Source organism: Octopus sinensis, unplaced genomic scaffold (assembly GCF_006345805.1).
Source record: "Octopus sinensis unplaced genomic scaffold, ASM634580v1 Contig15734, whole genome shotgun sequence".
NCBI classification, from domain to species: Eukaryota; Metazoa; Mollusca; class Cephalopoda; order Octopoda; family Octopodidae; genus Octopus; species Octopus sinensis.
This window is the reverse complement of record NW_021833892.1, coordinates 24,493-34,845: the sequence shown is the minus strand read 5'-3', so window position 1 is coordinate 34,845 and position 10,353 is coordinate 24,493. Positions and strand designations below refer to the sequence as shown.

The 10,353-nt window shown below is 36.4% G+C and overlaps 1 pseudogene; it reads right to left on the bottom strand.

The window, feature by feature from the left end:
• Positions 1–1,686: 1,686 nt before the first annotated feature.
• Positions 1,687–5,771, bottom strand: LOC115230526 (annotated as a pseudogene).
• Between the last annotated feature and the right edge of the window lie 4,582 nt (positions 5,772–10,353).

The following is a 10,353-nucleotide window of genomic DNA, read 5'->3' as shown; positions in this document are numbered from 1 at the left end:
TAAGAGGTCTGTCAGTTTTTTTCGTGCAGCATTCCTCCCAATTTCAGAAGGAATGGAGTTAAATAAATAATGCATTTTTCCTGCTTGATCCTTTTTCAAGCAACTTTGATAAGTTATTCAAGTCTTTACGAACCTGATAGTATTTACCACCTTGTTCTTTTTCATGATCAGTTCTGGTTATATTTACTCTTATTTGGACAAACTCATTGGCTACAACTATACCATTTTCAGTTCAATTTTGACAATTTTTTGTATCTATTTTGACAATGCAATAAGAAATATTGACATTTTTACATCAATTTTGACATTTTAATATCAATTTTGACAAAACTGGTCGTTTTTGCGCCCTTCGCTGTCTCATAATCAACAGGTCAAGATTTTTTAACTGTCAAACTTGAACTGAAAATGGTATAGTTAATAAACAGGTCGAGATTAATTAAATCAATGAAAATGACGAAAATCTATATATAGGAATAATTAATTAAGAAGTATTTTCATTAGCAGCACATCTTCCGCCCGCTAACAGGATTCGATTTAATTATTTCAGGGGTAGGGCCACCCACAGATAACCCCCCGGCATCAACAGACTTCTTTATTTCTCTCGCAATACTGTCAAAGACCAATTCTATGTTGTCCCCCGACTTGGCAGACGACTCCACATACTGCATCCCATTCGAATCCCCCAACTGATTTCCCTCCTCCTTCGACACCATCCGATTGCCGAGATCAGTTTTGTTAGCCACCAAAATTTTCTTGACTCCCGGCCAACCCAAATTTTTCACTTCGTTAAGCCAAACTGTCGACAAGTTTTCAAAGCTCTCCTAAGAGACTGAACAAAAATAAGGGACCCGATTGGTTACGTCAAACACGATAATGATTCCGTGAGCCCCTCGATAGTAGCTTGAGGTTATCGAACGGAACCTTTCCTGTCCAGCGGTGTCCCACTATTTTATAATATTGGTAGATTACGATTTGTAATTTAGCGATGCTGCCATCGATGTTGATGGTTTTTATTTTCTATCAAATAGAGTTAGTTTTTGAGTACAAAATCGACTCCGATTGTACTTGTGTAGGCCTCGGTGAACTTGTTTCCCATAAAGGAAGACAGGATCGAGGACTTGCCCACACCAGAATCTCCGACAATAAGCAATTTGAAGAGGCAATCGCTGTAATATGAGTGTCATTGAGTAATACTATTGCACACTCATGTCGACCAGGATCTAATACTAATTAATGATTGAAAATATTTAATGAAATAATGTAAATTAATTAAATCTGTAAGAAATAAATAAAAAGGAATTCAAAAATATCTACTTTTAACACCTGATTTTTGGCTCGGATTAATACTGAAATTATAAACTAAAAATGTCGGTTTTATTCCACAATTGATAAACAATTCTCAGAAAAAATGCGATTTTTCTTGGTTTTAAGTTAAAATGTCCAATTTTATCACAATTTTATTAAATTAAACTTTGAAAACTTAACGAATAATAAAGGAAAGCAAGCAATTAGTAATCACTGCAACTACAAATATCATTTTACGAAAAAAGAAAGCTTAAATTTAGATAGACTAAATGCAGTACACTTATTTCGAATAATAAAAATATCGGAAACAAGGATAAAATAAATGACCCTCAAATTAAACACATTCACCAAATTTCCATAAAATTAAAAAGTAATGACAAATCAACGTCGATGTTCTAATTGATTATAGCGAGTAACGGTGGACACTCCATCGACGAATTTAGTTCGAAAGAGAACATTGGCGTTATTAAACATGCTTTCTTGTAGTGACACAATGATAAACTAATCATGACTGATCACCAAGACCTGAGAACTCTTAAAATACAGCTGAATCATCTTGCCAATGTTCTGAGTATGCGACAAGTCTAAGGCTGCGTCAATCTCGTCCAAAATGTAAATCGGAGCCGGATTAAACCTCAAAAGTGCAAGAATAAGAGACAAAGCCACCAACGACCTAAACAGTCGACCAAACCTATACTTTTGTCCTCCACTCAACTCAGTCAGCGACTCTTTCCACACTCCTCCGAACCCAATCCTAAACTCCAACCCCTGACTCAAATCCTTCACATCCCTCTGCACAAGCTTAGCCTGCGCATTGGGCAATAAAGATGAAAAAATGGACCCAAAGTCCTTATTAACAAGAGAAAAGGCAGATTCCAATGTGTCCTTCTTTTTAATGTCCAGCATTTCAATTCCCTCGTTAAGTTCTTCCGATCATTCAAGACAATGTCTCTCCTTTCCTTCAATACCTCAAACTAACAAGTCAAGACAAATCACAACCCTCTTCTCCACACTCTCCAACATGGCCATTGCTCGCATGTTTACTTTGGACGATAATTTGTCACGTGACTTCTCCAGTTCGGATAACCTCGAATCGACTTGCTTATCTAATTCATCGTCAGTCCTCTACCGGTCCTCCCAACTGCTTTTCAAAGTCGTAGGGACCATCGGGAACACTAAATTTGTCCTTCTCAGTCAGAATCCAACTGTTCTGTTCCACTAACACTTCCAACTACACAGTTATTACACAAAAAACACTTTTTTAGTTTTTTGAGCCAAATTATCTTTATAGCGACGATGGGAGGCGGATATTTGCTCACAGTCCAGTTCAATGTCTTTTTTCGAGTCCAAAAGATTTTTCAATTTCATATTGTTCTGTGCCATATTCCCTCTCAGGGACGCCTGTCTTTCCTTTTCTTCAGACAAAACTTTCTCAAGTTTGATTTTACTATTCTAAGCCAAATCAGTGACATCCACACACCTCTCTCTCCTCATAATCATCCGACATTTTGTCCAATTCTTTCTTCAGTTGTTTAACAGAGACATCAAAAGCGTCAATCTTATTCACAATCGACTTTATTTCATCTTCCGCATAATCGAACTCCATTTTGTTACATTCTGTCAACTAAACAAATGGAATTGTACTCTCCTGACCTGAATACTCTCCCTCAGTCTGTTTTCCAGTTGATTATGTGCTTTCTGAGCATCCTTCATGACCTTTTCTGCCTCCTCTATCATATTTCCTCCCCCAGACTGGATAATCCTCAACTTGTCTTCCAACGACTCCACAATCAGGACTGCCTCACTCAAAGATGTCCCCAGTCGACTCAACTTGGCTGTCATCTCCTCTGAGAGATCAGAAATACTCACCAACCCAACGATCCCTCCAATTGAGCACACTCCCGCCTCAGTGAGTGGAATTCAGACTGAGTTAGCATATCCTTATACACTACTATCTCACTCTCCACCAACTCCACTCGTTTGTTGAGCGTGTCCTTTCTAATATTGCATAAACAGGCCAGCCACACATACTGAGCCTCCAATTTGGCACATTCCTCCAATTTAGTCTCCAATCGTGCCAATTGTGTCTTTCTGCTTTCCAAATCAGTCACAGTCTCCCCAAGTCGGAATATTCTCGTCAGAATAGACTCGGATTTATTTCTCGAACCTATCATTACTTACACAAATAACCCCCAGTCAGTGCTCCACTGGGCTCGACCAGATCTCCGTCCATCGTCACTGCTCGTTTGCCCACACTCCGGTCAAACACGACCTTTCTTGCCGTCCCCAAGTCTTTGCAGACAAGTGTACTTCCAAACACAAACTCCATCGCCTTTTCTATTCGTTGATCGTATTCTACACAGGACAGTGCTAAACTAACATTGCCTTCACCTCCCTGTATTACTTAATCAGTCCATTTACTAGTCTCTGTGCATTTTCTAATACTTGGTCAGATATTTTGTTGGGGACGATTCGATTCAGGGGAATAAAGGTCACCCGAGACCGCAGATTTCCGTGTTTTAGTAATAATTTGGCAGTTTCATCAGTGTCCACGATCACATTCAACAACTGAATATGTTTTAACATTCCTTACTCGAGATCCTGCTGCTACTTCTACTCCAGTGGACATTTCTCGACTCCTCAACTTGATCAGGTTGGCCACAACTCCATAAACTTTATGTTTCTTGTCAAAGTCTGGGGATGGCTTGGAGTATTGGAAGCTAAATTGTCTTGTCCTACGATATATGTACTCAACACAACTGTAAACTGTCCACGTTATGTTGTAGTGAAGTTATCTCACTCTTCAGTCTTGTTTTTTTAGAATTGATTTCATTTTTGTCATAAATGTTCAGTTTTTCGTCAATTTGGACTATTTCATCCCTCATTTGCTCCAATTGGACATTCTTCTTGTCAATCTCCCTTTCAGTCGGAGTCGAGTCATCCTCCGTGTTCTTCATGTCCTCACTACTCTTCTTCAACCGGGACCGAATGTGGGTTGACCTACCAATCATCACTGCCACAATACTCCAGCTCTGTCTGTCTAATCTGAGTCTCCAACACTGACACCCCATGCTTTGCGTCTACCCATTACTATCACCCACTACCAATCAACTGCTGCTGGAGAGTGTTCCTCTTTCCATCCACGGAAACGGAAATCCCAGTGGACAGTGCATTATAGTAGGATTCCGCTTCCAATAGTCGCTTAGCCGCCAAATCAGTCTCCTCTTGCAGACTGGCAGTCTTCTTCTCTTGATCTACCCGAATCAACCTCCGTTCTGCTAACGATTTTGTCTCCTAAACATATTGATTACGTAATAACATCGTCTTTTTGTTTGATCAGTTGTTTTAGTTTGTTTTCCTCGGATATAACCTGCTCTTTCTTGGCGTTTTGTTGAGCCGATAGTTTAGTTTGCACTAACATTTTCTCGTCCAGTTCTGATTGAAGTTTCGCTACTCGATTGTCAATTTCGTCCTAAAATTGCCAGCAAAAAAACCAACATTATCATTTCCCGCGCTTTTTCTTGTAATTTCTCTCTCAATTTGACCACATTCCTCCTCAATCTCACCCAACCGGCGTTTATTCTCACTCAACTTTGTTTCAATTTCTGATATCTTTTCTTTATATTCTTCCACTTCGTTCTAAATATGAAAAACGTGTAAATACCTGTGTAGAGGAGTACATGAGGGCCACACTGATCATTCGAAGGCTGTCAATCTCCCTCGAAATTTGCTGATATTCCGAATAAAACGACCTTTCCGCGTCCAATTTAGTCAAAAGTGGTCCAATATCTGCTTCTATGACCTAAAAATTCGAAAAAAACACGTAAAACTTTATTAACGTCACTCAACTTGCACTCCTTCTTCTTAATTGTCTTGTAGGCCTGGGCTCTCTTCATTTCATACAGCCCAGTCCCGGCTGCCTCCTCAATCATCGACAAAATCTGAAATATTTGACCAAAAAACCTCGACAGGCTTCATATTGAGGACTTTTGTGATCCTTCCTTGCATTATCAGGAAATTTGGGTTGTTTATGTTGAGACGAACAGACGTAAACATGTCCTGTACTCGAGTATTTGTTGAGTTTATTCCATTTATAAGGTATTTGTTCCTCCCACCGATAGAAATCTGATTTTAAATGAACAAATTACTTGTCGTGTGACTACAATGTCATCGTACTTCTCGTAGCCTGCTGGACTGTCCTTTTTGTTGTTGTTGTCGAATGTTACACAGACAGAGGCCTTGTTTATTCCAGCGTGGCCGGACTTGTAGACGAGTTCGTGCATGTTGTTGACTCGTACTTGGGAGAGAGTGGTGATTCCGAGTAGAAAACAAATGGAATCGAGAATGTTTGACTTTCCACTACCGTTGAGGCCGGTTATAGCATTGAATTGGCTGTCAAAGTCTTTTATCTCGGTACGACGTGGATATGACTTGAAGCCGTCAATTACAATTGACTTAATGTACATACCACAAGTAAAATTAAATTCGTACGCGCTATTTATTTAATTTTTTTATTATTAAAATCTTTTTATTATAATATAACTAAAATAATTAAGTTTTTTTATAAATCACGGGCCTTGTAAATCTTACCAATCAGACAATGGTAGGGAGTTCAAGAATGACCATATAAGAAAAGTCTGTCAAGAGTACAAGATTGTTTAAATTCAGTAAATAAAATTGTCTAACAATTTTGTCAAAGTCACAAATAGTGCTGGGTCTATTAAGAAAGTTTATTAAAGGCGACTAAAAAAATTCAAGACGACTTAAATAATGGTTAATTATCACTTATTAATTGTCAATAATTGACCTTAGTTAACTTTGATGTAATAGATTATTTTTATCTTTGACAATCATTGATAGATCGCTCTCAGCGCTCGCGACATATTTAAAGGAATAATGACGTTGACGGATATTTGTAATATTTAATACAAAAAATAATATTTAAGCAGATTAATTTAATGCATTCTAAATGAATTTCCCTTCGTTCAACCTATATCCAGAATACACAATCCAAGTTGAAAGGTTCTTCCTCATTTTTTGGTCAATAATCGGCCTCCCTGGCAATTTATGTCTAATAATTACATTTTGGAATACACATTTAAGAAAGTCATCATCTGGCCTTTTTATGATCACCCTCGGATTTGTCGAACTTTTATTTTTAATCTCAAATTGTCTCCTCCGAGCTAAAGTCGTGTTGAAACACAATATTCTGGACTCCAGTAATGTGGCTTGCAAAATAAATGTGGGCGGATTTTACTTTGCTCAATTTGCCTCTCCAATGCTCATTTTGTGCTTTACTTGTGAATTATATATATCTTTGAAACATCCATTAAAACGAAATAAATATTGCAACCCGAAAGTCTCTGGAATTGTACTTGGGTGTGTTCTTGTGGTGTCGCTTATGCTATGTGTGCCATACGTGATTTTTTATCACTCATTTAAAATGCCTGTTGGCGGGTATTTGTGTATTTCTAAAAAAATTGAGGGATTTGAAAAAATTGAGAAATATTATATGGGAATAGTTCATATATTTATGGTATTATTGATTCCGTTTGTAGTCATCAGTATAAATATTTCTCTTATAATATTTTATAATAAAATTAATTGTATTAACAAATCAAGTCGGTTAACCGTCAGTTTAATAGTCACATCATTATTCTTTGTTTTGTGTGCATGGCCATATTCCATTCTATTTATAATCTCAACATTCAGCAGCAAACCCAGTACTATACAAAATATGCCTAGTTATGTTGCCAAATGGAATAAATATATTCTCCTACATCAAATCGAAATGATTTATTTCTATGCTGTTTATTCCTCTCACTTTGCCCTCAAGTTCTACGTCCTTTGCCTTAGTAGTCGAAAATTCCGTGGCTCATTTTTAAGTCAGTCCAAACTCCTGCTCACAAAAATTGGCTATAATCTTGCTTGGAAATCTGAGAGTAGATATACAAAGTCCCACATTACTACTAATAAATCTCCTTAAAATTGTTTTAATCTTTTTTTTATTAAATATTAATTTATAAATTAATATTATTGAATTGTTTTCTTGTGGGGCCTTATATGCCAAGAGATTTTGCTAGGGTTATCCTACTACTATATTTGTAGCTTGAAGACGACGTTGGTCTCATAGACCTAGACGTAGTTCAGGATGACCCCGAACCTTCCACTCAACCCATAGAAGATGTCCTTCCTCCTCAATTAGATGGAGCCACCCTTAAAGTAACAGTTTTAGAAGTATATATCTGAATTATATTCCAAGGCATGTCTTCAATCAAATGCCAATGGACTTTCCACCATGTTGTTTCCGCCGCGAATTGAGATCCGTGTTGGTCACCGAGCTCTTCTCACGGCGAGACACGACCGGAGTTCTCCCCCTCATTACTACTGGACCAACCAGACCATGAATTTGTATATTTTTTATAATTTTATTCGAAAAGTGAACTAACCAGAGGAGTGGATTCAATCACGGTGTCTGTACTCGAAAAGGTTAGACTGATTTGTTTATTTAGATACCGATTGTGTCCACCAAAGTGCTGTCCTCTACTCAAATCATAATCCCCCAACGGGTCTTCCAAGGGGAGACCATTGATCGTGTTTTTCGGTTGGAGTCCCCGGGGATGGGAGGTTGGACTATCCGACTTATATTTTCTTTTATTGTTTATTTATGTGGTGACTTGAATAGGCATATCGGAGGACTGAGATGGTGACTCCCAGAGGGTATCGAGTCACGGAGGAGGATTTGAGTGCAATGCAGGTGCTTTTTCCGGATATTAGGAGAGACACTTTGCAGTCTATTTTGTTTAGTTTTAATGGAAATCGAGATTTGGCTGCCTCATTCATTATGGATGGAAATTAGATTTAATATTCTAATATACTAACCTAATTTTTTACTATAAATTGTTAAATTTAATTCCTAGTCGATTAACGTTTAGATTTGTTGCTTTTGCTTTCGGTCTAAAACAGTGGTTTTTAACCTCTTTTAAGTCAGCGCCCACTTTTGGCACAATTTTGAAGCTTAAAAATTTCAACGTTCTTTTACTATCTAATTTATTTGACAATTTTTTGACAATTGCCGCATTTTAATATTATCGATTGAAATTTTTAATGTTGTGCCTAAAGAGAATTTGTTATTTTCTTTATGTCAGCTTCACTATTTACAGATTGAGTCTCAAATCTCTACTATTCGCGAATTTGTAATTAATTTCTTTTTTTGTCAAAATATTGGAGACTGCACTAAATCCTCCTTCAACTGTATATGTTGAAGGAAATGCTATTACAGTCGGACCTCGTTATGAGCCAGACCTCGGGTATGATCCATACTCGCTTTATGATACAAACTCTATTTTTGAGCCACGTTTTTTGAAACTGCTTTTTTCCTAAGGGGTTTGTAAAAATCAATTAAAAATAGACCTCGTTATGAGCCATCTAAAAATTGCTATAAACTAAATATTTTGTAATATAATTATTTTTATTTTATATATTTTATCGTTTATTTTAAAGAATTTTTTCCTTATCACGTTGTTATCTTTGTTGAAGTATTTTCCACTGTTCTATGTTTTCTAGATGCCTAAAATGAAAATTGATCACGAAAAAAAACTCGAAATAGCCCAATATATTAAACGGAACCAGCTTTCAGAGCGCAGAATTGCGGAAATTTTTTCCTTATCACGTTGTTATCTTTGTTGAAGTATTTTCCACTGTTCTATGTTTTCTAGATGCCTAAAATGAAAATTGATCACGAAAAAAAACTCGAAATAGCCCAATATATTAAACGGAACCAGCTTTCAGAGCGCAGAATTGCGGAAATTTTCATAGTTAGCAGGGCTACAATTTCACGTATAAAAAAAGATTTCCCTTTTCTTGATAATGGAACTATTTATTCTGATTTATCCGAGCAAACTAGTGATTCTGAAAAGCTTAAAAATCTCGATCTTAAAGTTTTCAAAATTTTTCACAAATTGCGACTTGAAAAAGTTCCCTTATCTGGACCGACCATTAAGAAAATTGGGTCGATGGTCGCTTCAGTCGCGATGGTCATTAGCCTGCTTCTATGCTGCAGTTATCTTGGAGAGAAACTGGAGCCTTTAATTATCGGCAAATATGGAAACCCTCGGTGCTTAAAACAATTTAATCCTGATGTTTTTAACGTCATGTACTCTTCTTCTAAAAATTCGTGGATGACAACTGAAATTTTTAAAAGCTGGGTTTTTAAATAAATACCAGAATGCTTTCTGAAAACCGAAAAATATTAATGTTTTTGGATAATGCTAGTTCTCATAGACTATCCGATTATTCAAACATTGAATTTTTATATTTACCTAAAAACACTACATCGTTAGTTCAGCCATTGGATATGGGCATAATTAAAGCACTCAAGACAAATTACAGTAATTTACTTATCGAATTCGTATGCATTTGTGAAAATAGAAGCAATTTTTTGGAAGCAATCAAAAGTTTCAATTTACGGAATGTGATGCAACTAATTTCTGAAGCCTGGCCAATGTAACTTCAAATCAAATTCAAAATTGTTGGAAAAAAATTTTTGAGTGTAAATGGGAGGAAACAATAAATATCAATTCAAAGATTCATACAGACGTGACAGAAATAGTGAACGAAGTCTTTGTCGAAGAATTGCTTGAAAGCGAAATAAATTTTTATAATGGGCCTGAATCAACAGACATCATAGATCCACTGATTCTTATTAATAATATGGAGGAAAATATATGCAAACTTTCTCCAGAATTATTAAATGATTTCTACGCCCTAAGGAAAAAAATAATGATTAATTTACGGGATAAAAATAGTTTTGGAGAAAAGATTACGCATTATTTCAAAAAAGTATAACTTATGAACTGTTTCTATCTGTTTTTTGTGAACTATTTTGTACTTAAAGTACTGTTAATTAGGATTATTAGCGAACCTCGTTTTATGATACAACCTCGGTTTATGAGCCACTTGATGGCTCAAACCGAGGTCCGACTGTATAAGCATTTTAACTTAGTTCTACAATTGAGGATATTTTTTTCTATATGTAATTTAGAATTG